Below are 27,942 nucleotides of genomic sequence, written 5' to 3' on the forward strand. Positions count from 1 at the left end.
GGCATCACCAGGCCTGGGCACCTTGCCTGCTCAAGCTGAGAGCTGAAAGCCAAACCAGATGACCCGCTGGGGCCCCTGCAGCTTTGTGACATGGGATGCTCCCAAGCCTGGTCCAGAGCGTGGGTGGCTCTATCTTCCCCATCTACATTCTCAAGCTTTCACAAATGAACAACACCTTTAACCCCCACCATCTAGTTAAGAGATAACATTTAAGATTTAAATAGAAGAGGTAACCCGACTACTTAAAACAACAAGAAGATATCAGGTCTTTTACCAAGAGCTGGGGCTAAGAAGGGGTGCAAAGGATGAGAAAGAGAACACCACAGGCATTCAAGATAAGCAGGTGAACTTCCAGCCAGAGCCTGGGGCTGTCCAGAACAGAGACTGACCATTTCGTGCCCATCACACATGGTCTTTCAGTCCTTCTATTCCCAACTCTGAAGCTGAACTGGGAAAGATGGGCAAAGCCAAGTCACTCCCTGGAAGATGGGTGGAAAGTTCTCCAAGCCAAGGTGTCCTAATGAACCTGGCAGAGCCGGGGCCTGGCACAGAGCGACGCCCTTCCGCCGGCTCTGGTTTCTCCCCAGAGGGTTGCATAGCTCTCTGTCTTTTCTTACTTGTCACCAGCATTGTGCTCCAGCGCTACTATCGGTATAGTTATAGGTAGCAAACAATCACAAATAATTACTCACTCCCACCATTTCCTTCAGAACCTCAGTAATCAGCCACACGCTCCCACCATGAACTGAGCTCAACCAGTTAAAACTGATTGTAAATTTTCTTTAAAAATAAGTCCACACTTTTTTGCAGAATATTGTTATTATTTTCTCTGTAGTAATTTCATGGATGTTGAAATATGGGGAAATTTTTCTGAAACTCAAGGAATCAATTGTTTCAATTATTTAAAATATTTCTGTGCCTGTTAACGAACTTGCTAGTGTGCTAAATAAAAGTTACCCAGGGCCACAGTTTGCAGCTCCAGAGGCCACAGGCCTATCCTCTACCATCCATGCGTATTCTTTCCTGCTTGCAGTTGAAAATGCAAGAAATCAGTTTTAAATATGTGCCATAACATCTTTTTCCCAGGGCAAACTGACTTCTGTAAGTTGTTCTCCACCGTGTTCAATAGATTCTGATCATCCACAGATCAAGATTAAAATGCATTTTGTAACTTGCCCTATTAATGAAAAAATTAATGAAATAAATTGTTTCAGTTTATTTCAAAATCATCTCTGATTTTTTACTTTATTATTTTTTTGCATAAGATTCACGTAATAACAAACATGGAGAAACGGCACAATTTTTAAAAGCCACCAAATTATAAATAAAATGAAAACTGATAATATAGATACATGTCAAATTAATTTGGTACAACTTGTATTTCCTCTTGGAACTACATATCACATTTTAATCGCATCTATTTGAACATGAGAGGTCTAACAATTTAATTGCAATTTCTGTAAAAAGGAAACCTTTTGAAAAAATGCTGTTTTTTAAAATATTAAATGTTTGCCTAGAGTCATTTGCACCTGTCATAACTCAAATAGGGTCTTTCTAAAATTATTCTGGATGCTAAGGAGTGAAATTAAAATCAATAACAAAGCATATTATATTTGATTCAGATGATTAATATAATCATAATGTTGCTATATCTCCTGAGAAAGGAAAGCATGCAAATTAATATGGGCTAGTGTGAGAATCCTTCTTAATAAGGAATCCTTCTTAATAAGCCATACATTTTTAAAAGAAGAACCCTAACTCAGAAGAAGAAAATGTCTCTATTTAAATAAGGTGAGAAGAACATTTTCATTTTTACTTGAAAACTTTTTTCTTAGTTAATTATTGCATTACCTTTTTAGAGTTTTACAAAGTACACCATAATCAGAAGGCAAAAAACAAACAAATAGAAACTTGCACTAAACCTATTTATCAACAAGCTAATAAATGGTAGTGCATTGTTTGTGTGTGTGTTTTGAGGTTTAGAAAAAAGAAACAGATTCATTACCATGAGCAAACACTCTATTTTCATTGATTAGCTCAAATGGCAAAGAATTTTTAGGTCACATTTCATCTTCATTGCCCATCCCAAATGAAACGATAAGTAGCAGGATTTTGGCTTGTTTTTCATTGATGCACAGTGTAGCTGGGAACCCACAATTCAGAACCAATCTGCTGCTTGGTCTGAAGTACAGCCGAGCGCTGTTGGCCCCTGTGGTTGCTGGCCCACCCAGTCTCTCTGCAGACAGGCACAGAGCCCCTCCCTCGGGGAGGTCCAGCGGCTTACTGACTCTCTCCCCATGGAGGTCCTCAGGGAGACATCTCCCATCCGAGATACCCATGCATCGTTTCCCAGGGAGGCTGGCTGTGTCGTGGAATGAACACAGGCTTTGGACTCAGACAGATTGATTGCCTCTCCCTGAAACTCAGTCATCCTATAAACCAGGGCTAAGGAGTTCTTACCTCTCATCTAGAGAGGCTGGAGCGTTCCATGAGATAACCTAAGTAAAATGGCTGGCACAAAGCTTGCACACACTTAGTACATACACAATAAAATGCCATTTGATGTAGACTTCTAGGCTTCAAGCAATTTTAACCTGGCTTGTATGACCTTGAGCAAGTCATATGACTTCTCTGAACCTTGTGTTTTCATCTGTAAAATGAGTCCATAAGGCTCAATCAAGACGGGGACTGTTAAAGTGCTTTGTAAATGGTAAGGCATTAAAAAATGTTACAAACATATCTTTCAGCACACATTTTTCTTATGTGAGCCTCGTAAGCAAGGAAATACTCTACTCCCACAAATGAAGAAACTGAAGTTCAAATACATTAAAGTGAAGTTGCAGAGCTAGGATGCAACCCAAATATTGTCATTATAACGCTCTCCTCAAACATTGTATGCAAACGCCAGTACTCAAATGTTATAATCATAATACCCTGCTCAAATATTATAATATAGTACCAATATTCACATATTATAATTATAATGCCATACTCAAATATTATCCTAAAATACTAATACTCAAATATTATAATTGTAACACCACACTCAAATATTATACCTTTATACTAATACTCACATATTATAGTTATAATGCTATCTTCAGAGCTTTCTTGTAGTTATCTCTTTGTTTTGTGATTTGCCATTTATTTCCAAGTTGTTTCTCCGTGAGCATCCATCTCCTGCCATCCTGACCAAAGTTGCCCGTGGACAGGGCCAGCTGAGCACAGTGGCCGGGCACTAAATGCTTTAGGAGGACCAGCTCCTCACATCTGTCATCTGCTGTCATTGATCTAAGGCAGATTGATTTTCATCTCCTGTCTGAAGACTTTCCTGCTCCCTCCAGGCTGCAGGGTCTTCCCATTTCCTGATCTGCTGGGATGCTTAGAGCCAACACCACCAGATTTCCAAGTATGGTCAGTGTTCTGCAAAGGTTTCCTTCTTAATTTGGGGGTTTATTGTTTCCTTTGAGAGTAGGAATCACATTTCGAGAAGAGATTAATAACACCTAATAAATACTTCTTGATTAATTCATTTGTTGAAGTGCAGACCCCCAGGCCTCAGTTTCTCACAGGTAACGTGTCAGACCCTATATCTGTGATTTGCCTTCTTCACAAGTAACACCCACACTACAGAAAAGGACCAAAGATGCAGATTCAGGCACTGGATCTGGATAAACCACCATGGAGGGTTGCTTTTCAGGAAAAAAGTTGAAACTTGGATTGTTGGGTTCTGAAAGCTCCTTGACTCTAGAATCCTACAAATTTTTTATACGTAAGTGGTGTTTTAAAGCTCAGGTTGGTCTCTCTACATGATATAGTCTTTTTCTCACTACCTTGAGGAATTTGCGTTCTTTAAAAAATGGTCTTAATACTGTGTAAAATCTCACAATGCCAAACGGATAAGCCGTCACACACAAGAGGAATTATTTTTTGTAAGGGAACACATGAAAAACATTCATACTTCACCAGTAGCTAAATAATGGAAATGGCAACAACTTATATAATTAGCCAACGTTTTAAAAGGAAAATTTGCTGTGCCAGTGAGGTCCTTGGCAAAATGCTACATTTATGAATAGCCAGTTACAATGTAAATTGGTTCAACCCTTTTGAAAATCAGGTAGCAGTTTGGATCTAAGATCTAACATCATGAAAATGTTCATATTTTTTTACCTAGGAACCGGACTTCTTAGAATCTCTCCTAGGCAAAGAATTCAAAAGAAGTTGAACACTGTGTGTTTGAAAATGTTCACTATAACCTTTATTGTTAGTATTGAATATTTGGAAACAAGCTAATAATAACTACCAGTGTATGGGCTCTGCAGCTCAGAAACAGCTTCCATGCACATCATCTCCTTTGATTTTATGGGGGCCCTGGGAGGTAGGTGATGTTACCCTCACTTCATAGATGAAGAGACTCATGTTCAGAGTGGTTAAGGTATTCAGATCACACTGTTGGAAAAAGGTAGACTAGGGCTGAGGTTTTCGGATTCCAAAGTCTGGGCCGTCTTGCCTATCAGATGACATCCCTCTGTATACATGTCCAGCAGTAAGGTAAAGGGTAACCATATGAACTTAATGAAATAAATACCTAGCCATTAAAGTAATCATTATGAAAGCCACACAGCAATATTAAAAGACACTTGGCTGAAAAAACCAAAGTACAAAAATCACATCTTCGCTGAAATTATTATATAGAATTAGATAGTCATAGTAGTTTAAGGACTAGAAGGGAAAGGAAGAAATGTGAGTCACTGAGAGGTTTCCTTTTACTGTAGTACCACTGTATTTATAATTTCATGTTTCTATGAACCATCTGGCACCCTTTAGCTCTTTAATGGAATCATAATTTTCTCAGGAAAAATAATATCTATAAAAATAGTTGCACTGGGTTGCACGCCCTTTGAGAACTCTAAATATACAAGAGTCTGGAAATCAAAGTGAGGCTTTTCATGGAATTATGGATCCATCGAGGAACAAAGGCCCGTGGAGGATGGGCCGGTGCTGGTGGCAGAGGCTGGGCGGGGCAGTCACAAGTCCCCTGTACTGGCTGTTTCATCTCAATGACGCTTGTGAAGCGAATCTTGTGTGGAGCTCGGGGAGGTGGGGCTTCCTTGTGAGGCTGACAAAAGAGGGCTGGGCTTGCCACATGGAATCAGGCTCTGGGAGGCTGGAGGAGCCTCCATTGTCCTCAGATCCAGTGATTAAATGTCGGATTAAAGAGGAAACATTCCTTCCACCCTCCTTTGCCCCCCAAACTCAGCTCATCAGGCCCATTCACAAGCCTCCTTCCAAAAAATATTGACAGGGGTGCCTTCTATTCATCGTGGTCACAGCTGACACTGCCACCCAGACAAAGGGGCTTCGGGAGGTTAATTAAAACCAGGTAATAGAAGGAATCAAGGACCAACACTTCAAAAATGCCACAGGGGCTCTGGGGCAGGAGAAAAGACATATGGTGTGACAGCCACTTTCCGGACACTGGTCCACTCTCACACTCTGCCTGTAGCTGGTTATTTTCTTGTGCTGATGGACACAAGGAACTGCTTTATCCCGATTTTTTACCCTTCTCCTGACCAAGCACACTGTGCCTTGCTGCATATCTTAGTCTAGCTAGTTTTCCACCTTTTTCAGACAGACATGTGTCTGGCAGCATCACTTGCAGACTCTTCATCCAACTGACATGGATATTTAGTTCTCTATGTTACTGTTACTGTGGGCATGATTTTCGGGAGCATCCATGCAGGATCTGCCAGGATGCTATCAGACTAAGCTAGTGTGTTGGCCTAAACTCAGTCTGCCCTACTGGGTCACAGCAGGTGGGGCAGAAATATTGACAGGTCAGGGAGAAATCTTTATGGAAATATGACCTGGACTAAAGGGATACAAACATTAGACCCATTACTTAGACCTAAATATTCATCAATGTATTCATTTGCTTTTTTAAAGGAAGATGTATCGTGTAGTGCCTTCAAAATGGGAGGCACTCTGTAAATATACATTGCAGGTTGAATAAATGAGTGACTTAGGGAATCAAAGCATAAACTCCTGTGCCAAATTGCCTAGACTTTCTCACTTACTACCTTTGCGACCTTGAACAAGTTACTTAGGCTCAGTTTCCTCATTGGGAAAATGGAGATGATGATGATGATGACAGTACTTTCCTCACAGGGCTGCTCTGAGGATTGAAAGCATTAATATATGCAAAGCTGTTACATTAGCATCTATCACAGAATACATGCTTTGTAAGTGTGAACTACAATTACTATTATTACTTGCTTTCAGCAAATAAATTCTAGAAGTGTGTTAACAGCATACCTGCTTCCTACAGTGCCAAAGAGAATAGAAACATCAATATAGAGAAGGATAATACTATTTCTTTATATTGTATATCCTTAAGCACAATCCTAAAAGAAATTATTAGCACATAGATTTCAGGAGTTTATTAAAATGCAAAACTCAAAGGAATGCAAGGATAGTTTGATATTATGAAATACGATATCAAAATTCACTATATTAATAGGTCACAGGACAAAAACCCTGTAATTATATTTTTGATGGGTGGCCAAATGAACTTTTAATTAAAATTTAACAGTCGTTTTTTAATTTAAAAAGTTTTAATTAGATTAGATCCTGGACACAATAAATTTACATATAAACACATACACACATATTAATTGAAAAACTATCACAGTGCTTGTTGGGAAAATGCTTTTAGCATTATCAAAGATAAGATATCAAAGATAAGATGACATTGACCACTATGGAAACAATTATTTAATATTATTCTGGAAGTACCAGCCAATGCAATTAGGCAAGAGAAACAAAACTCTATAAATCTGGGGAAAGAATTATTTGCAGGTGATACTATTACACACTTTTAAAATCCACAAAAATCAATTGAAATGCTGTTAGAAACAACAAGATAACTAAGTAAAGTGCCTGGTTACAAAATTAGCTATACAAAAATTAATAGATTTTCTATAAGTAAATACAGTGGGATGAAACTGATCACTTCCAAGTCTTATAGGCTAGATTAATTTTTTGCCTCTGCAAACCAGGCTTCCTTCTGCTTCTGAGCAGTGGGCTGCAACAGGATGAATTCCTGTTGGACAGACTGAAGTGGTGGCTTGGACAACAGGCAATTCTTCATCAAGACGTACCTTTTTATTCGTTCTAATTACCTGCTGGCAGGCACTAGGTTTGTCTGTTTTGTGTGTGCCATGTGTGTCAAACTGAAGTCTCTGAAGTTGTTTGAATAAAGTGGACTAGTCGTAGTTATAGGAAGATATAAAGACTAAGCCAAAAGAAGCAGAGTTCACACAGCTTCATGCATCTGTTAACCTGCCTTAGACACATTTCCTTGTGGTAGGTAGGTATTTTATGCACTGTTTGCCTTGAGATAGTCACAGATTTAATCAATTCTTTATGGTACTAGGCCTTTTGTATCCACAAAGAAAGATGTTCCATGATGATCTTAATAGCACATCTAGTTCAGAGAAATCCAATCAGAAGTTATTTCTCAGATCATTACATTTATACATAAACTCCAAACACCATATATTGTTTCTAAGCTTACTTTCTGATCTCTTGCCGTCCAACCTGACATGTTGCTTTATTGTGATTAGCTCTATATAATAGTTTACTTTTTCCTCTAAAATATATTTTAAGGGCTGAACCTATTTTAACAGCACTTTTGAAGCTATGTGATTTATTCTTACTTATTCTCCACTGTCAAATATGCATTGTTCAAAGATGGGTTGCCATTTCGAGTGCTAACTGGGTAGGGAATATAGAATTTGGTAAGTGATAAAGCTTCATGCATAAATCCCAAACCACTAATACTGAAACCCACTTCATCCAGAGAATCAGAGGAATCCTGTATATAACATAAATGCTGGAAAAACTGGAGGTGCCTGTCTATGTTTGCAGAAATTATCAATTAAAATATGCTAATCATTTAGAAAAGTCCTTAAGATTTATTTTAAAAATCAGCTCAAAGAATTCTGATTATTTAGTATTTTTTGACAGTAGATATTTGATAAACATGTAAGAGGTTAAAATTAACCATAAAATACAACATCATTCAGTTTTGTGCTCTCTACACATATGTTACCACATGAATAAGAGGAAGTGACACTTACCTTTCCCATAAAAGAATGCTTCACTAGAAGCAACTCCAACATAGACCCTTAAATTTTTAGAAAAATTAATTTCTGGTCATTATTCTCTTTCTAAAAAGATGATTTCATTGCAGGATCCACAAAAAATTAACACCAAGCTCCTTTAGTATAACTAAAAGTATTTAACTTATAAAAATTATGAGGCTGGCCCAGTGGCACAGCAGTTAAGTTTGCATGTTCCGCTTCGGCGGCCAGGGGTTCACCAGTTCGGAGCCTGGGTGTGGACCTACTTGTCAAGCACCACTTGTCAAGCCATGCTGTGGCAGGTGTCCCACATATAAAGTAGAGGAAGATGGGCACAGATGTTAGCTTAGGGCCAGTCTTCCTCAGCAAAAAAGAGGAGGATTGGCAGCAGATGTTAGCTCAAGGCTAATCTTCCTCAAAAAAAAATAATAATAATAAAAATAAAACAACAACAACAAAATTAAGAACACATACATCTATTCAAGAGCCCATCCAATAATTTTCTTGGCTAAAAATTTTTTGGCAGATACATCTTTGCTTCCCTTATTTCTTCTACCTCCTCCTCTATGATCAAGTTTCGGGATCAACTTTGAAATATATTACAAAATAAAAACATGTAGCAAAATTACTTAACATTCCTATGTTGAATTTTGAATTTCATTCATTCATTCAACAAATATGTATCAAAAAACTACTCTGTGCTAGGCATATGTGCCCTGAGGTTATAGCAGTGAACAAAATTCCTGTCCTCATGGAGTTTACACTCTGATTCTGGTGGAGATAAAAATGTTTTAAAGTCTGTTGAATGCTGAGTTTGTCCTAAATAAAAAAGGAGAAAGAAAGCTCCTGGTCAATGCATGTATCTCGCTAATCTAAATCCTTCTTGAAAGTAGGCAGGGCACTAATCCCTCAATTATCAATCATCTGGGCATTCTGTGATGATTGTGTTACCTCTCTATTGCGTTGCACAAACAGAGAAAAACCCTTTTCCAATTACCATCCCCCTTTGGTGAGTCCCTTGGTGGGAGCAACAGGCCATTGGAATTGGCTGACGGTTTCATACCCGTGTAGGTGCCCTTCTGGGAAGAACATTTGCTTTGATGGCAGGGAACCCACCTTCAAATCTCACCTCTTACCATGACATTGGGCCAATTACTTGTTTTCTCTGAACCCAATTCCTCACCTGTTAAAAGGGCATGTTAATTCTCCCTCAAAGGACTTTCATTCAGATTAATGAAATAGTTGGTGGAAAGTGCTTGGCGGCTGGGGGTTACCTTACCCAAAGACCCCATTTATTTGTTTTTAAGATTGGCACCGGAGCTAACAACTGTTGCCAATCTTCTTTTTTTTTTTCTGCTTTTTCTCCCCAAATCCCCCCAGTACATAGGTGCATATTTTAGTTGTGGGTCCTTCTAGTTGTGGCACGTGGGATGCTGCCTCAGTGTGGCCTAACGATTGGTGCCATGTCTGCACCCAGGATCTGAGCCAGAGAAAGCCTGGGCCGCCGAAGTGGAGTGCACGAACTTAACTACTTGGCCAGGGGCTGGCCCCTCAAGGTCCCTATTTAGTGGCAGAGCTGGGATTAGAACCCACCTCACCTCACTCAGGGGCCAGTCCTTCGTTGTGTACCGTGTTTGCGTTTAGTAATCTCTGATGATTTCAGCCACATGACAAGACAGCAGATGTATTCATCATTCATTAGTAGATGCTGATGCTACTGTGCTGCCTCACGGACTCCTCTGGGTCTCAGTTTCCCCTTATGTAAGATGAGGGAGTTGGGCGAGACGGTCTTTAGGGTCTCTCAACCATGCACATCTGTGACTCCAGATAGGGTGACCAACCATCCTGGTCTGCCTGGGACTGAGAGGTTTCCCTGGACACGGGGACACTTCCAATGTTGAAACCAGGATGAGTTCATCCTAACTCCAGTCTTCCTCTCCTCTTCATTTCCACCATAACACTGAACACCTAAGATTGAACGTAACCCTGCGAAAGAATTCAATGTGAAGTTAGTAAAGAAAAAGTCACGACCACATGGCCTCTTCACGTCTTCATTCGTCCTTCTTCTCCCTTAGCAGTCTCCTATCTGAAAGCTGTTTTGCAAACCTGCTTTTAATTATCTCCTTCTGTGGTTTTAGGTTCATATAAAGCTGCTGACCAGCCATCTCACGGGGAAGAAACCAGTATTTCCATAGTCCCACCACCTGGCCTTGTCAGCACTGTCCCTTGGTGAGTGTAAATGCAAGTTTCTTCTCCTGCAACTCCTCTTCTTTATTTTTATCTTCTTCTTTATTATTATCATTGCTACCAAAAGGCAGTCACCTCCATGGGAACCACAACAAAAAGGGAGCTCTCAGAGCACAGTGTTTTGATTCTGAGCAGAGGCTGCACACCTTTCGGCTGTTCCCTGGTGGGGACACTGGCTCTGCCAGCCCCAGCTGAGGTATCACTTAACAGTGCGGGCCTTCAGGGGCAGAGCCCGCTCAACATGTTTACAAGATGTGTAGCTATTAGCAACATCTTACAGCTCACGCTAATTAATGAGGAGAGCGGCTGATGAAGCCCGGCTCTGAAGAGGGCCAAATTGCATCAGTGTTTGGCTTTAAATTGATACCAAAAAATAACTCGTCACAGGTGTGTTGTGAGTAGCACCATCCCCCAGCAGGTCGGTTGTTTGCCACACTTCAGCTGCAGCAGATCCCAAAGCAGCCAAAACGCCAGCGTTATGAGTTTATTAAAGTCGTTTAAAATGGTTAAGTGTATCCATTATTTTAGCTGAGTGACAAAGACTCTCTCCACGTGCGTCAACTCCTGTGAATCCTACACCGGGAACAACCTGGTCATTGGATCCTGCCCCCGCAAGGACAAGGATTTGTGTTGCATTCTAAGCCTTGTAACAGAGGGGCCACTCTCCACTCTGACACACACGCCCCTGTTATTTCATAAGGAACACGTTTCCCTCACGTTTACTGTGGAATCTCTCCATGCTGAATTTTCTTAATTAAACCAGTAGATGCATTCTATTTCTTATAAAATCACTCTTTTACTTTATTAATGGCTCCTCTGGCAGACAACGAATTTAACAATGGTTTGTCCAACTTCTGCTTATTTGAGGTTTTAAAGGTTTCATTTGGTTAAGGAAAATAACTTGGAATTTTGAGGTCACTAAACACCACTCTCCCGGATTTTATTGTCCTGGATACCAAGTTATTTATTGCTTTTTGTCCCCTGGTAGGAAGGTGGTGAGTTTTATCATGTCCATTTTATGAAGGATAAAATAACACCCCTACAATACTGTATAATCTTACCAGAGTTAAATAAACAAATCATGATAAAAGTCAGTATCTCGCAACTTCCTGGGTAAAAGGCTATGTTATTTGTGAGATATTCTCAGTAGGCTGAAGTGGAAGGGTTATTTTGGCTCATTCTTAGCATCACAGAAGAGATTCCAATAGCCATTGGAAAATTGATCAGGCGCCAACTAAGACCCCTTTCAGGATGCATAACCTACCGCTAACAGTGGTTCCCTTTGGGCGGAAGGGAGGATGGTCACAGGGGGACAGTTGATGAGACTGACTTTTTGTCTTATCTTCTTCAGTATATTTTGAAAAATTAAGGAAACACTTGTGTCTTGCTTTTCAATAATACAAAAAAAATATATAAGATCTTTTTTCAGGCTGCTGCTTGGTTATGTTTTCCTCTGAGCAGACACAGAAAGGGGAATGGACTTAGGGCTGCCCCCTAGGGGTGGCGGCAACCGTGTGATGAGATGCGACAAAGAGCTACACACAAACCGGAAGGTAGGAGGTAACCTCTGCACCCAGGTTAGTCAACCCTCTTGTTTCGGGGGTGCTTTGAAGGGAGGGTGGGAGAGAGAGTTGCAGTTGGAAAAGATGATGGCTAACTGCCCTTGACACCATTGCACGCCAACCTCACAGGGGCGCTGGGAGGATTGCTGTTGCTAATTACACAATGTTGAGTGCTCATGCTCCCTGGAGCAAAGGCCAGCCACATAAATGCAAAATAGCAACAAACACTGCCCCGAATATTGCCTACTGACTTTTCTCTTGAAATTCAGTCTCGGGCTGCTCTCCCTCTTCAATGGCGTATAAACCACTTCTCATAAACTGTGGAGGGTTCTGCTGGATCCACCAGAAGCTGCCCTTAGGCTGGCACCTCCACAAAACCCTGTCCTCTATGTGGATCATTAGAGAAAATCTTCTTCCTTTCAGCAGGTCTTTAAACTGCACGTTATTATTCCTGTCAATTCTAAAACCTGTCCCCAGTCTGCTTTGCATAATAGAGAGGGCAAAAAATAGATTTCTGAGAGCCCAGTATCTATCAGGGATGCAGGAGTGCAACTTCTTCCCCTCTTCTCCCATGATTGCTGTCACCGTGATGGGAGAACAGGAAAAGATGGACAATTGATTTCCCCCATCCTAACCTGATTCCGTCTACTCTCCTTCACATCTCTCATCCTGGCCGTGCTTCTGACAACAGCCAGCCTGCAATTAAAAGCAACCACTTTTATGAGACATTGTTTTGCAAAAGCAAATACCCTCAATGCGTTGATTTAGAAGGTTTCAGAGGAGCCATGATGAGGCCGCTTCTGCAATGCCAGGCTAACTACTTTTGAAAGAGGACCATATGTTGCCTTTACAACATCCCTTTGCTGTTTAATTTGATGAAACAATGTACCATAATCAGCCGTGAGGACAGCAGACGTGATTGATGGAGAGCTCCTCACGTGGTACAACTCTGATTTCAATATCACCACGCTAATCCCATTATTCGCTTGAGTTGGCTTGTTTTGGGCTACCTTAAAAAAAGTTATTTCTTTAATGGTCAAATTGCCCTGAGGTCTGGAAGATTTAATGTATCATAAAACTCATTAAATAACCAGCCTGGCAACCCCCACTACTGGGTAGTGTTCTGGCATATGGGGGATTTTAGCTGAAGACTCCAGCATTCATTTATATGCCACCCACCCAAGGTTCAAGGGATAATTTTAGGGTTTAGAGAGAAGTGTGTTCTGAGCCAGCATTCCTCAAACGTTACTGTGTGTATGAATCATTGGAGTGTCTTATTAAAACAGATCCTGGTTCAGCAGGTCTGGGATGGAGCCCGAGATTCTGCACTGCTGATAACGTGATGTTGATACCTGTGGTCCAAAGACCATACTTTGAAGGGCAAAGCCCTGGAGGATCTTGGGAATATCCAATAACAGCAGCTAACATTTATTAACCACATCGTCTGTCTTATAAGTACTTTATATGTGTTCATTTATTTAATCCATACTCTCAAGTACACAAGGTAGATGTTACCATCACCCCCACCTTATAGATGAAGAAACCAATTCACAACCTACCTAATTAACTTAACCAAAGTCACAGCTTCTCTGTAACTGCAGTAAAATTCAAAGCCATGTCCTCTGACTGCACAGCCTGTTGGTCTTTCGGTTTTGTTTTCAACCCCGACACTATATTCCTTCTCACACAGGATTTAATACCCTGGCTCCATCTTTAGTTAAAGAGAGGTAGCTATTGCATAGATCTTCCATGGACCGGTACTGGGTGCAGTTATGAAATTCATCTTGGGGGCTTTAGCTTTCTCTTTCTGTATCCCTTTCTCTAAAAGGTAATCTTTGCCAAACTGGGATGCTGACAATCCTTAAATTTTACAAGGAGTCTGTTGCATCAAGGCGATATGTAGCCCGGGCAATGAGCTGCTGGTACTCTAACCTGAGCCGTCTTGGCGTCTGTCCCTTCGTGTTGAATTGGCGCTCATGATGAGCCTGGTCTGGCAGCCTTCCCAGATGGAGAACAGCAAAGGAAGAAACAAAAACCTTCTAGAGGTTTCTGGGGGACCTTAGGGCATCTTAGAAAACCTGTGTGAGGTAGAACAAGTCTGTTTCTCACAATCTGTTTTCATCGGCATTCCTGTTTGCCATTCATTTTACCCGTGGGCCATGGTTTAGGCACAGTTTTCTCAAACCAATAATTTTTTTCTGTGAAAAATGTATTTTTGATGTTGAATTTTTGAGATTTTAAAAAAGCAAATAGATTTGTTCTGTTGACTTGATTTCACAAGTAATGAAACAATAACCACTGTCTCAGCATTAAACTGGAAACTGTAATTCACTTCTAAAAATAGCCAGATCTATAAACACACCTAAAAAGCAAAAAGCAGCCAAACAACGTCAATTCAGAAAACTCTCTGAACTCACCCAAATGTCCCATTTTATACAAATGAAATAAGAATTATGTGTCAAAAAGATAAACCAGTTTCCAGCATTTATAGCATTTCCTTTCAAACAAATGTTCTGAAGAGAAAGAACAGTATTAGATGGGAGGTCAGGAGGCCTGAGTTTTAACCCGGTGTGAATCTGAACCTTGGCTTCCTCGTCTGTGACATGAGGGGGGCAGACCTCCAGCCCTGACAGTTGATGAACTAAGTCTTACCTGGCAATGCAGCCCCAGAGGGAGGCTCACTCATCAGGTTGCTCATTAAGCGACAACCATCACCTTTTGCTTTCCATTGAGTCTTTTGGATGCTTCATAAGACACTAGCATTTTCCACTTTACCCAGTTGAGGTTGCTCAGAAGCCTCATAAAATAGATAGTTTTTGGTTGCTGGACCAGGCGACCAGGCACTGTGCTACACATAAATTACTCAATTCAACCATAGTATGAGACCCTAGTCTTCCCATTGTACAGACGGGCCGGGGAAGTTCTTAGCGGGGTCACTTTATCACACGGAAGAACATACATATAGTCCAAAATTGGTTTCCTTCCAGAGACCTACACACAGCACCCACCCCTCCCTGCTGATGATGCAGCTTGCTTTCTTTAGCATCAGATCTCCTTTTTAGAGGAGGAAGCCTTTGTATTTCAGCCTACCATTTCCTATTAAAACAGACTTCTGCCAGCAGCTTTGGTTTCTCATCAGGAGTAAGATAATAAGCATCCCTGAGTATTTATTCATTTTTCTTCCATCTTTGTATGGAACTTGGGCCAGCTCTGGTCTTATTTACCCCTGGGTTCTTTTTAATCTTAGTGGATTGTAAGGAGAAGCCTGCCTCAAATAGGAGACTGATTCCTGAAACCCCTGCCTTTTCTGATAGCTTTCACTGTCAGTAGTCATTGCATTACAGAATTCGTAGGGAAGTGCCATTTCTCTAAACATAGTTCTTAAAAAATATTATTTCACTAAATAGATGCATTTTCTTTTTTTTATTGAGTTAATAATAGGTTACAATCTTGTGAAATTTCAGTTGTACATTAATGTTTGTCAGTCGTGTTGTAGGTGCACCACTTCACCCTTTGTGCCCACCCCCACCCCACCTTTCCCCTGGTATCCACTAAACTGTTCTTAGTCCACATTTTTAAATTCCTCATATGAGTGGAGTCATACATAGATTATCCTTCTCTATCTGGCTTATTTCACTTAACCTAATTCCCTCAAGGTCCATCCATGTTATTGCAAATGGAATGATTTTGTTCTGTTTTGCAGCTGAGTAGTATTCCGTTGTATATATGTACCACATCTTCTTTATCCATTCGTCTGTTGCTGGGCACTTAGGTTGCTTCCATGTCTTGGCTATTGTGAATAATGCTGCAATGAACATTGTGGTACATAGGACTTTTGGGATTGCTGACTTCAAGCTCTTTGGATAAATACCCAGTAGTGGGATGGCTGGATCGTATGGTAGTTCTATTTTTAATTTTTTGAGGAATCTCCATACTGTTTTCCATAGTGGCTGCACCAGTTTGCATTCCCACCAGCAGTGTATGAGGGTTCCTTTTTCTCCACAACCTCTCCAACATTTGTTACTATTAGTTTTAGATATTTTTGTCATTCTAATGGGTGTAAGGTGATATCTTAGTGTAGTTTTGATTTGCATTTCCCTGATGAATAGATGCATTTTCTTAGCCTGAAGTTCTTCATATGTCATGGCCTCTGTCTCTGAGAGGCTCTAAAATGTCATGAAGAAGTAGGAAAAAATCTTAGGTTTGATAGGTAAGGAATGGATGTTACAGGAAAATGTTTTGCAAAGTCCTGGGAATAGCGGGGAAAAGATGGAAAATGGAAAGAGACCCCCGGGTTTGTTCTGTGTGCAGCCATAGTGTGGGGCTTGCTGTTGTTAAGTTGTTTGTAACTTCCCCATTCCTGCTCCCTGATTTAAATGACCCATTTTGACTTAGGTGGCTCATACGTGCAGGACATGCTATAGGGTTGGGTGACTTCATAAAAAAGGTTCAACCATATCAGGGATGAAGGCTGACCACTTATTCTCTCTGGCAGTCTAATACTTTTGCATTATTCAGATTTCTAGTAGCCAACTGGCATTGACTTTGCACATTTATGAGTTAAGAATATAGTTATTGTTGGGAACTCTTAATGCTGCAAAATATCAGCACAAGATTTAGACACTGACAAGGGAAAGGTTTTAAGGAAGTTCTGAATTAACTCGGAACTGCTGCTTGCAAAGTTGCTGATAGCTCTGATTTTTAAAAATCGTCTTTAGAGAGCATAGAAACACGTGATAATGAACTTACTGAAATATGAGAGAGGAGCTCCTAGTATTACAAGGAGTTTGGCCATCCTGGGCCGTATCTGATCAAGAAGGAAAAGTTCTTAATGCCAAGATGTTAGATCAAGTTCAGGTTTGAAAACATTCTTAGTCTTACCTTTTTTTGTCTGTTTCTTCTACAAAGTGATAGAAATATGTAGGACTCTTGTCTACTATTCTGCTGCAGTTATAAAAAACCGAAGAGTTTTTTTAACCCAATTCAGACTGAAAATTATTGCCAAACCAATGATAAATCACATAATAAAAATATTCACCTTATTTCCTGTAAAGCATTCCCCCTCAATGATTTTGCATTAGTTTGATTTATTCACAAAACAATAGAAACCGCCATAGGAAGATAAAATGGGTTTTATATAATTTACACATAATTGCCCATTAAAAAGGTTCAGAAATCTAAATGACTCGTTTTAAAAGACCAATGCAGCCAAAAGGAGGGGAGGGATTGTAACCAGTTTTAAGCAACAGGTACTCAAATCAATAGAAATGAAAGTTTTTGATCTCTGTCCCTCTCTCTCCCTCTGCTCTCTGTCTTTTAAAATCACACATTTTCAATTAATTCCATTAGATTTTCAGCTGCTTTCTGAGAAGCAGGGTACCCCAGCAGAACAAAATGTTTCCTGCCAAACAATGGTCCTGCTTCATTTGATGCCTTAAGCAAAAACCCAACAATATTCCATGAGACCATTACACGCGATTTTTATCCTTTCCTTTTCTTTTTTTAATGTTTCACTTGCGGTAGCAGGGCGGGGAGGAGAAAAGGCTAAAACAAACTAATTTTTGGTCATTTTATTCCTTTCGCAAACAGTTTGAAGACTAACCAATTTGTACTTACAAATCTGGGGCATTAGCAGGCGGGGACCCTAAATCCGCATGCACACAAGTAGTAACTGTTTGTATGCCAAGCTGTTTGTAAGCCTGATTTGACAGGAGAAAGCTATTCATTCTTTTGTCAACTGTCAGCCTAAAAACGTTAACCTGCCCGGGTCCCGGGGTATGGGAGCGCTAAATCTTCCGTCCGCCGACTGTATAATGAACAGACTGTTTCATTAGTGGGACAATTCACTCGACAAATCCAGCCCAAACAACTTATTTCACAATTTGTGAGCAGAATTAAATTTAGGGGGAGTCTTGAGAGGGGGGTGGGAGGGGAGGAGGGGGAGTAGGTGAGCCTCACACAATATAGCGAGGGATCAATGTGTCGGGACAAGTGTTCCAGGCAATTTTGCCGGCAGTCGTGGGCGAGGCTCGCAAGGCCACGGCATGCAGATCAGCGGATTACGGGGGCGTAGCATTAGGTCAAGTGTCTCGAGGGGGGCTGATAAACACCCCAAACCTGACAACAGATTTTCCTTTCTTCCAGCACCACTTGTTAAGTGTCAGAGCAGATCTTTTGAATGGCAGTCGAGTTTACTTAGAGGTCCTTTCTTCAAGAAGACACTCTATCCATTTTCTGAAGCCCATTCCAGGCTGCCTCGGGAATAAATTTGCCCCGCATCTCGCACACAAAAAAACGTCTTTTTCCTCCACATCTTGACTATGCGCCTTTGTCTCAAGGTGTGTGAACCAGAACAAAAATCCACATCGAGAGCCCTAAGGTTTCAGAGCCTCTGGGTTTAGCTTTAATACAAATTAAACACTTTGAAGATTACACAATCAAATGCTTTTTTTTTTTGGTCACAAAAAACTCATTTTTAACCTTAGTGATGTATAGATTCTGCTGAATGGGAAAATTTCAAGCAGCAAATGGTCATAGAATAACTTGATCTTAATCATATCCTATATAAACATTGCCACGAATTCAAACCGAGTAAATAACCAGCGTGCTCTAATTCTTATGAGAATCCCCAACGACAGAAGCCATGCTTAATTGTATTAAGTTGTAACTCTGTGTTAACTCAAAGTGCATGATAGAAAATCTGTGTTGTAACATCAAACATTTTCTAACTAGGTTTGAACAGAAATACTTATTTTTCACTTTGAATGTTCTAAATGCTTCAATAGGTTCAAATCTTTGAGGATTCTTTGTTGAAGCTTGGTTTTGCCTTAAGGTTTTACTTGTTATTTCTTTTGACAGTTAAATTTTAAAATAGGAAATAGGAAAGCCCCCTGAAAGGTAGGGTGTCCCTTTCCCAGGCATTTTAATTGGAACTCTTGGGCGTAATAATTTTGAAGCTATTTTCCTTTTAATAAGTATTTTGGCTACATTTTTCTAATAACTTTTTTGAATTGAGATAATGGAAAATGTTATTGAAGTATTGAAGATTCTTTAAAAAGAGAATATTTTTCATTTCTGTTGCTCGCTCTACCCACTCTATAAAGAATATTCAATCAGGCAAACTGGGAATCAGGCCCAAAATGCTTCTCACTTACTCATCCAGAAAATTTTATGTCACTAGAGCTGTTATACATTCTAGTAGGTAACTACTCACCTCTTTGTTTATGAGGATTTCAAAACTAAATATAATAATTATGGGGAGAGTCTATCATCACTGCTGATTCCTGTTAGAGTAAGAGATGAGTCCTTTCACCTCTTTTTCACTCTTTCTTGGGGAAAAAAATCCTTACTATATGTCATAGTGCTGAACACAACTTCCCATCAAGATCCTTTTCAGCCTATCCATGGACCTTGGGAATTTCGTATGTTCCGTGGAATAATTTCTCCCCCACCTCCGAAGACTTTGAATACCTTGAGAAAGTTAGCTTGATATTTGCTTTCTTGGCACAGGCCCCAAGCTAACCGAAAAACTCCCAGTTAGCCAGTCTGTTCCAATGGCCCACTGAGTTCTACGACGGCAGGAATGCTATGAATAATAATGGGGACAGGCAATCCTGTGCAGCCTCGAAGAGAATTCAGTCTAATCACCCGGAAGTTCTGCTTCGTCACAGTCCTTTCTCTTGCCGTAAACAGCTTTGGCTCCCTCTTTGCTTGCACATCATTTAAGCCCTTTCTACCCACCCTCCAATCCGTCCAGGTGGCCTCCAGGGAATGTTACCCTGGGGTTTCCCAGGACTTCCCAAGAGGCTCCATCCAGCAGCTCTGTCCTAGAGGCCTCCTTCCAGTACCAGAAGAAGAAATCCACACCTACTCTTGTAGAATGTTCCAGGAACACAGGACAGAATAAGGAATAAAGGGAAAGTTGTCCTAAATTCTGCACCTAGAGATAGTCACTGCCAATAGACTAGAGACTGTCCTTCCAGATGTCTCTCTATCATGTGCACATTTTGTTAAACAAAAATGGTACCATACCATACATGCCATTTTATGCACTACCTGTTTTTACTCAACAATATGCTGCAGAGATTTTTTTCCACATCCCTGTCTCTATGTCTGCAGCTTCTTTTTAAAGGCAGCATAAAAGTCCATTGTATAGATATTCCTTAATTATCTAATTAAGCCCTTTTTTGTGGACATTTAGGGCGTGTCCATTTTTTTCATATTATAAAGAATGCTGAAATGAGCATCTTTGTGCAAACATTTTTGTGTACGTCTCTTTGGAAGGTTAGCTCTCAAAGAGGAACTATTGGGTCAAAGAATATGCATGTTTTTGTATATGTAATTAAGCTGTCCTCTGGGGATTTCTTAGACAATACGCATCCTGCCTGCTGACTTTTTAGGGGCAGAGCACACAGTGGCTGGGAAGCCATATTTACCTGTATTAATTCAGCCTCTTGCAGCCTGCAGCTCTTATGCCTTGAAACTGAGGTTTGTCCTGTGTTTTCTCTAGGTTCTCATCAGAAATGAGATTTACAGTATAACTCTACCACTTTCTCTTTCATGCCTAAATAACATATGACATTTTAGGGACCAATTTCTTAATGCTTCCAAAAGTCTCTTGAATTATAAATTGGTGATGTAAGAGAAAAATTTTAATCCTTCTAGTTCATATGTCCTATGACTTAGTTGGCCTGTGGATAAGCTCTCCACTGCTTTCTCTGGCTTTGTCACCCTCCTTTGTCACTTTATGTGAAAAGACAAACCTTAGCACGTGACTCTTACTTCTAGTCATAGTAGAGATTCAGTTTGTTTTCTTTTTGGTAAACATTTATTGAAATTATAAAACTAACATGGGCAAATTGTATAAACATTGAAAAATAGGAAAAGAAAACCTAGCCCCATTTCTCCAAGTAGTGACATAATCTTTAAATTATCCTCTAGAAAGTTACACATTTGCCCCATTAGTGAATTCGCCCCTCCCTTGTGGCTGGAATGTGGTATTTCAACTTAAATCAAAGAACTACAGGGATTTCTGAACTTAGAGGACATTGGCCTCATAAAATAAACAGTTTTTTCTTTATAAAATAAGATTAATTTCTGATTTTAAAAAATAACTATTTCTACTAGTACAGTAAATATGAGATTTGGTTAAAAAAGAAAAAACAAAGAAAAAAGGAGGTCCTCCCTAAGTTTTCATGATTTCCTCTTCGAGTGAATGATGCCCTTGTGCAGAAGGAAGTGTCAGCACCAGGCTTTAGGTCTTATTTAAATGAATTTCTGAATGTCTGGGATAACTTCCCATGATGCTACAGGAGGGAAGAACACAGCCAAGGTTGTGGTTGTGACACGAGATTGTTTGGTTTTCCACGTGGTCCAGAACCTGCACTTCCTGCCCCTCCTTCAGCGCTCCTCTTCGCCGATGGGTGTCCCCTGGAGTTTCGTTTCTTTGATGTGTGCTCATGGATTCTTACTTTTGCGTATTTTGACATTCTTCGTTTCCAACAGCTGTGGGCTAAATGCTTGCAGGCAGTGAGTGGTTTCATTCTGCAGGCTGCCAGGATGCTTGCCAAAATTTAATGTCTTCTCATCCCGCGTGCAAAGCCTTTAAAAGTGCTTCGTTTTCTTTTCTCTTATTTCTAAAAGTCTTGCCCTCTGTTTTAGGAGATGTGGCTGGTGAATCTGGATGTCATGTTGGAACATGGTTTTTTCACGGGGTTTAATTTCTTGCTCTTAAAAAATTAAATGTACACTGCTTCCTTTTCTCTTTGTTCTCAATAGAGTTGACTGGTATTTGTAAATCCCACACTCATCAAATTATGTCAAGTAGAGAATTTGTTCAACATCTTTGATCCCAATTCGGTGGTTCTTGAGAATTGTTAAAACAGCAGCCTCTGAGTCGAAAAGAGAATCAGGAATTTAAATTGTGTCGAATCCTTGGCACGTGAACTCCATGAATGTGTGGAGTTTTTGTCTGTTCTGTTCACTGTTGCGTCTTTGGCAGTGCCCGGCACATACAAGGCACTCAGTAAATATTTGTGGAATGAATGTGTGAGGGAATCCATAAAAAAGAATGACATACTTTGGATAATTCAATGTAGTAGTGATGCGAATCCGTTTTCTCACTCTCTCATGGATTTGTAAGTGAATGAAAGCTCTGTGACTTTGTCAAATGTCCTAAATTATCTGAGTCTCAGTTTGCTCATCCATAAAATAAACACTTGGTTACCTTTGAAGCCCCTTCCAGGCCTCAACCTTTATCACGGTATGTGATGCATATGTACCAGTAATGACCTAATGTGTGCACCTGTTGCCAAGTAGCACCGCTACAGAAAAGATAGTTCCAAATGGAAAATTCCTCAAAATAATTGGGAATGGAGGCACTGAAGAATAAGTGTATAATCTCAAGGGAACACTATTGAATGATAACGTTAATTTGAATGCATAAGTTGCCTCCCTCCCTCCTTCTCTCCCTCCTTCCTTCCTTTCATCCATCTCAGTGCTACATCAGGTGATTAATTGATGGGTACTCTGAATAAAAATGAATTTGAAAAATACTCAAAGAAGAAAGAAGGCATTTTCCAGTTTTTCCATACTTAAAGTACAATACTTTCTTTGTACCTTCAAACCTGGGTAAACTTAATATACGGGTTAAGTGTTGTAGCTAGGATTTTGCTGGTCCATACCATCTTAGTTATAATTATTAAGGCAACGCTCTGAAAAACAAATTTAAAGACAATCAATTGAATATAATCACATTTTCTAAGTAGCTGGACATGTTCTGGAATGAATTTATTTTGTCTATTTTAAAATGACTGAAAGTCCTAGAAATTCTATTACTCTCACAGATTATTCTATATTTTCATGGTTCTCATCTTTAAATGTTTTCTGTCTGCTTAGGTATTTCCATGTCACTGTATTTTTCTCACTAGTTCTTTTTTAATTCATTAAAGGAAAATGTTTGAGCAGTAAATCCCTTGACCTCGCAATATAATGTCTTTATAGCTTCTTAATCCTATAAGTGAAAAATCCATCTATTTGTCTAGTTGCTTTTCTTAATGTTATATGCCTAGTTCCAATATATTAGCCCGGTTGTTCTTATTGCGCTGAAGTGTACAGGAGATTGTATGGACCCATCCACATAATATAAACTGATGCATCTTTGAGAGGGGAAAGAGAATGTAAGGAGGCAGAGCCCCATGGCTTTCTCTGAAAAAATGGTAAAAATATCTTGTGGGCCCAATACAGATGTTTCACTTTTAAACTTAAGGATAGTTTAATTTTAAATGTTAGTTTTATTTAATCATTTACTTTTGTTTTAAGGAGTTTTTTTTTTTTAAGGAATGAAGAAATAGGGAAAGAAGGAAAGGAAGGAAGGAAGAAAGGAAGGAAAGAAAGGAAGAGAGAAAGGAAACAACCTGGCTATTGTTAAGTCAGTGCCCCTGGCTTGTCTGAGTAGAGAATGTTACCGTGATGATAGCTTTCCAATGCATAGCAACTCATAAGAGCCTCATGGTCCCTTCTTCCTTCCGATTTTTTCTTTCCCTCTCGATGTCCCTTCTTTCTTCTTTCCCTGAATATTTCTCCACTATTGTCTATGACGTGCCTGTCACTCAGGATACGGTGGGGACGAAGCGGACATGATACCCCACCTGGAGCTGATCCTCTCCTCGTGGAGGAGAGAGACAGAGCAGAAAACCACAGAGACTGAGGAAATGATAAATTCTGATAAATGCTGTGACAAAGGTGACAGGGAAGGGTCTAACGGCGGGACAAAATTAGACTGATGGGTCAGCAAATAACTCTCTAAGGATGAATAGAATTTATCTAGGAGCAAGGTACGTGTGGATGAGTGTGTGTGTGTGGATGTGTGTGCAGATGAGTGTGTGTGTGTGTGTGTGTGGATGAGTGTGTGTGTGTGTGGATGAGTGTGTGTGTGGATGAGTGTGTGTGTGTGGATGAGTGTGTGTGTGTGTGTGTGCGGATGAGTGTGTGTGTGGATGAGTGTGTGTGTGTGTGGATGAGTGTGTGTGTGTGGATGAGTGTGTGTGTATGTGTGTGTGTGCGGATGAGTGTGTGTGTGTGCGGATGAGTGTGTGTGTGGATGAGTGTGTGTGTGTGCGGATGAGTGTGTGTGTGGATGAGTGTGTGTGTGTGTGGATGAGTGTGTGTGTGTGGATGAGTGTGTGTGTATGTGTGTGTGTGCGGATGAGTGTGTGTGTGTGTGGATGAGTGTGTGTGTGTGTGCGGATGAGTGTGTGTGTGTGCGGATGAGTGTGTGTGTGGATGAGTGTGTGTGTGTGGATGAGTGTGTGTGTGTGTGTGTGTGGATGAGTGTGTGTGTGTGTGCAGATGTGTGTGTGTGGATGAGTGTGTGTGTGAGTGTGTGTGTGCGGATGAGTGTGTGTGTGGATGAGTGTGTGTGTGTGTGTGTGGATGAGTGTGTGCGGATGAGTGTGTGTGTGTGTGGATGTGTGTGTGTGTGGATGAGTGTGTGTGTGTGTGGATGAGTGTGTGTGTGTGTGGATGAGTGTGTGTGTGTGGATGAGTGTGTGTGTGTGTGCAGATGTGTGTGTGTGTGGATGAGTGTGTGTGTGTGTGTGTGTGTGGATGAGTGTGTGTGGATGAGTGTGTGTGTGTGTGCAGATGTGTGTGTGTGGATGAGTGTGTGTGTGAGTGTGTGTGTGCGGATGAGTGTGTGTGTGTGGATGAGTGTGTGGATGTGTGTGTGTGTCTGTCTGTCTGTCTGAGAGGGTAGGGAAGGTTGAGCCCAGGCAGAATGAATAGCAGGTACAAAAACCCTGAGATGAAAATGGCTGAACGTGCTAGAGGAGCTGACAGTGGCCAGAGTGGCCGGAGCCTCCAGTGGGAGGGGACAGGGCTGGCCATGACAATGGGGTGGGGACCAGCATAGGCAGAGCCTTGTGGGTTGTGTCTGCCATTTTGGATGCTATCTAAAATGTTCATGGGAATACACCAAAAGGCATTGAGTAGGGGGTTAACATGATGTGAGTTTCAAGGAGATTTTAATAGCTTTAAGGTTTGTCTGGCTACCTGTAGGGAATGGCTGGCAGTTATCCAGACTGAGGAATGCCACAATGCACTGAACTAAAGCATCCCTGTAGGACATAACAGTGGGAGCCGAGTGTTCAGGTGCCTGTGTTTGTAAGACACAGGTCTGGCAAAAGGTGACATTAAGTGAAACTTTGTAAACGGAATGGCATTTTACATGTTTTCTAGGAAAAGCAGCCCATGGAGAATCCTTGAAAAAAACAAGCAAGCTAACAAACAAAAACACCCTGTTATCTTTCTAGTTGAAAAAACCATTTCATATTTGAGGTTGCTTAGCATGCTGTCTGAAGGATCCTCAAGGGCCATGAGCCAGCCCAGTCATCCTACTTTAATCTAATCCAGAAAATTTCAGAATACCTCCTCCCCGCCATGTGCTGGTGTCAGTTAAGGTGGTTTTGGCTGCACCAGACAGAAAACTCCTACTCACCCAGCTTAAACCGGGAAGCATTCTGTTATTTCACAAGCAAGAGATCCCCAGGGAGGCTGGGTTCCGGCTCTCTGGATTCCCTTGGCTCTTCCCGTGCTGGTTTCATCCTCAGGCTGGTGTCAAGGTGGCTGCTTTTATTTCATGTGTCTTATCCAGACAGAAAACATCCCTCATGAACAGAGGAACAATCTCTTCCTGTATCTCTTCTTAAGAGCAAGGAAACCTTTCCCTGAAGCCCCTCAGCAGACTCCTCCATATCTCATTGACCACAAAATTGACTCATGACTATGCTGGAACCAGCCATTGGCAAGGGGAATGGAGCCAACGCGATTGGTTTAGGCTCCTCACGGCCCACGTCCTAGAGCCTGGGCCCCCTCTGAAGCCTATGGATAAAGTGGAGAAGGGGAGACACCTGAACAAAATCAGGATTGTGTCAGGAAGGAGGAGAGAAGTGCCTGAGGGTTAGGCAGTCAACAGCATGTACTATGTCACTGAAGGGCAAACCATCGCCCTCAGAACCTCACGCTCCACACAGAGATGCACACAGAACTTGAACATTGATCAGAATTGTTGCATTCTGATATAAGAACACACTTTTCCATTGGAGATTTAAAAATCAAGCTCGACACTTCCACTTCTGGGTATATATCCAAAAGAATTTAAAGTAGAGACGTGAACAGATATTTATACATCAAAGTTGGTAGCAGCATTATTATTCATAATAGCCAAGAGCTGGAAGCAACCCAACCCAAGCGGCCATCCATGGATGAATGGATAAAGGAAAGGTGGTATATCCACACAATGGAATGTTATTTAGCCTTACAAAGGAGTAGAGTTTTGGACAAAGGACGGGGGAGTGTGGAATAAAAATTGATGAATTCTTTCCTGGCCTGCACCAGGGCTGGTGATATCTGCCAAGCTCATTGAAGAATTGAGTAAGAATCAGCTGAAATATAAATTTCTTGGTACAAAAAAATTTTTTTTACAATGCCCCAAAACCAACATAGAGTTTTTCTAGTTTATTAAAAGAACTTTTTTTAAATTGTGGTAAAATACACATAATGTAAAATTTACCATCTTAACCATTTTTAAGTGCGTAGGTTGGTAGTGTTAAGTATGCTCACACTGTTTGCAACCAATCTCCAGATTTTTCAACGTGCAAAACTGAAACTCTATTTCTATTAAATAACTCCCCATTTTCTCCTCCCTCCAGCCCCTGGCAACCACCATTTTACTTTCTGTTTCTATGAATTTGACTAATCTAGATACTTCATACAAATGCAATCATACCATATTTATTCTTTTATGTCTGGCTTATTTCACTTAGCATATTGTCCTCAAGGTGCATCCATGTTGTAGTGTGTGTCAGAATTTCATTCCTTTTTTTGGTGAGGAAGATTGGCCTTAAGCTAACATCTGTTGCTTATCTTCCTCTTTTTGTTTGAGGAAGATTGTTGCTGACCTAACATCTGTGCCAATCTTCCTCTATTTTATGTGGGATGCTGCCACAGCATGGCTTGATGGGCAGTGCTAGGTCCACGCCTGAGATCCGAACCCATGAACCCTGGGCTGCCAAAGTGGAGTGTGTGGACTTAACCACTATGCCAGCAAGCCAGTCCCAAATTTCGTTCCTTTTTAAGGCTAAATAACATTCCACTGTGTGGATACACCACCTTTCCTTTATCCATTCATCCATGGATGGCCACTTGGGTTGCTTCCACCTCTTGGCTATTGTGAATAATAATGCTGCTATAAACTTTGGTGTATAAATATCTGTTCACATCTCTGCTTTTGATTCTTTTGGATATATACCCTGAAGTGGAAGTGTCAAGCTTGATTTATAAATCTCCAATGGAAAAGTGTGAGCTTATTGTAAAGATGGTAGTTGAAGGGGGGGTGTTATGCATGTTTCAGGATCTTGCTGCCAGTGTGGTACCCAGCCTAGCAGCAGCTTTAACAGCATCTCGAAGATGGTCAGATGGGCAGCATCTCAGCCCCAGCCCTGCTTACTGAACCAGCATCTCCGAATCTAGGGAATCCTCAGGCGATTCAAATGCACGTTAAGATTTGAGCAGCCCTGCCCTCAGGTACACTTGTTTTCCTTCCAGAAGGTTACAATCAGATGTATCTTGCTCTCTTAAGTTTTACCTACATTCCAAAATTTGCCCTTCTATCTCCCTTGTGCTACATACAAAGCATTTGCTTTCAGAGACTTGATATTTAACATCGCAGCTGCAGAGGTAATTTTTTCTTTCTTTTTCCCATTTACCATTTCATCTGCCTCTAAAAGAGGCAGGAATTAGATCCGCGGGAATGAGGAAAGAAGGCTCACGTGGAGGTGACGGCTAATTCAGTGCCATCTTGAAGATTATTGGTTTAATGCAGCAACAAAGCAAACAAACCAAAAAGAGCATATTTTAGTTTTGGTTGAGAAGGGTAGGACAGAAGAAAACAGAAGGATGTGAAAAGAATTGCTAAGCGACTGATAAATAGG

The 27,942-nt window shown here is 40.7% G+C and overlaps 1 long non-coding RNA gene across 2 annotated transcripts in view; it reads left to right on the plus strand.

Moving 5' to 3' along the window:
- LOC139040982 (uncharacterized) overlaps positions 1–27,942 on the plus strand; it is a 49,216-nt gene that overhangs the window by 14,271 nt on the left and 7,003 nt on the right. Inside the window, exons 2-3 of one of the 2 annotated variants that reach the window (XR_011495380.1) lie at positions 10,283–10,373; positions 11,809–11,968. This is a non-coding gene — a long non-coding RNA (uncharacterized lncRNA). The remainder of the gene's footprint in view (positions 1–10,282; positions 10,374–11,808; positions 11,969–27,942) is intronic. The other variant, XR_011495379.1, reaches the window with a different exon arrangement.

Source organism: Equus asinus, chromosome 18 (assembly GCF_041296235.1).
Source record: "Equus asinus isolate D_3611 breed Donkey chromosome 18, EquAss-T2T_v2, whole genome shotgun sequence".
Classification (NCBI taxonomy): domain Eukaryota; kingdom Metazoa; phylum Chordata; class Mammalia; order Perissodactyla; family Equidae; genus Equus; species Equus asinus.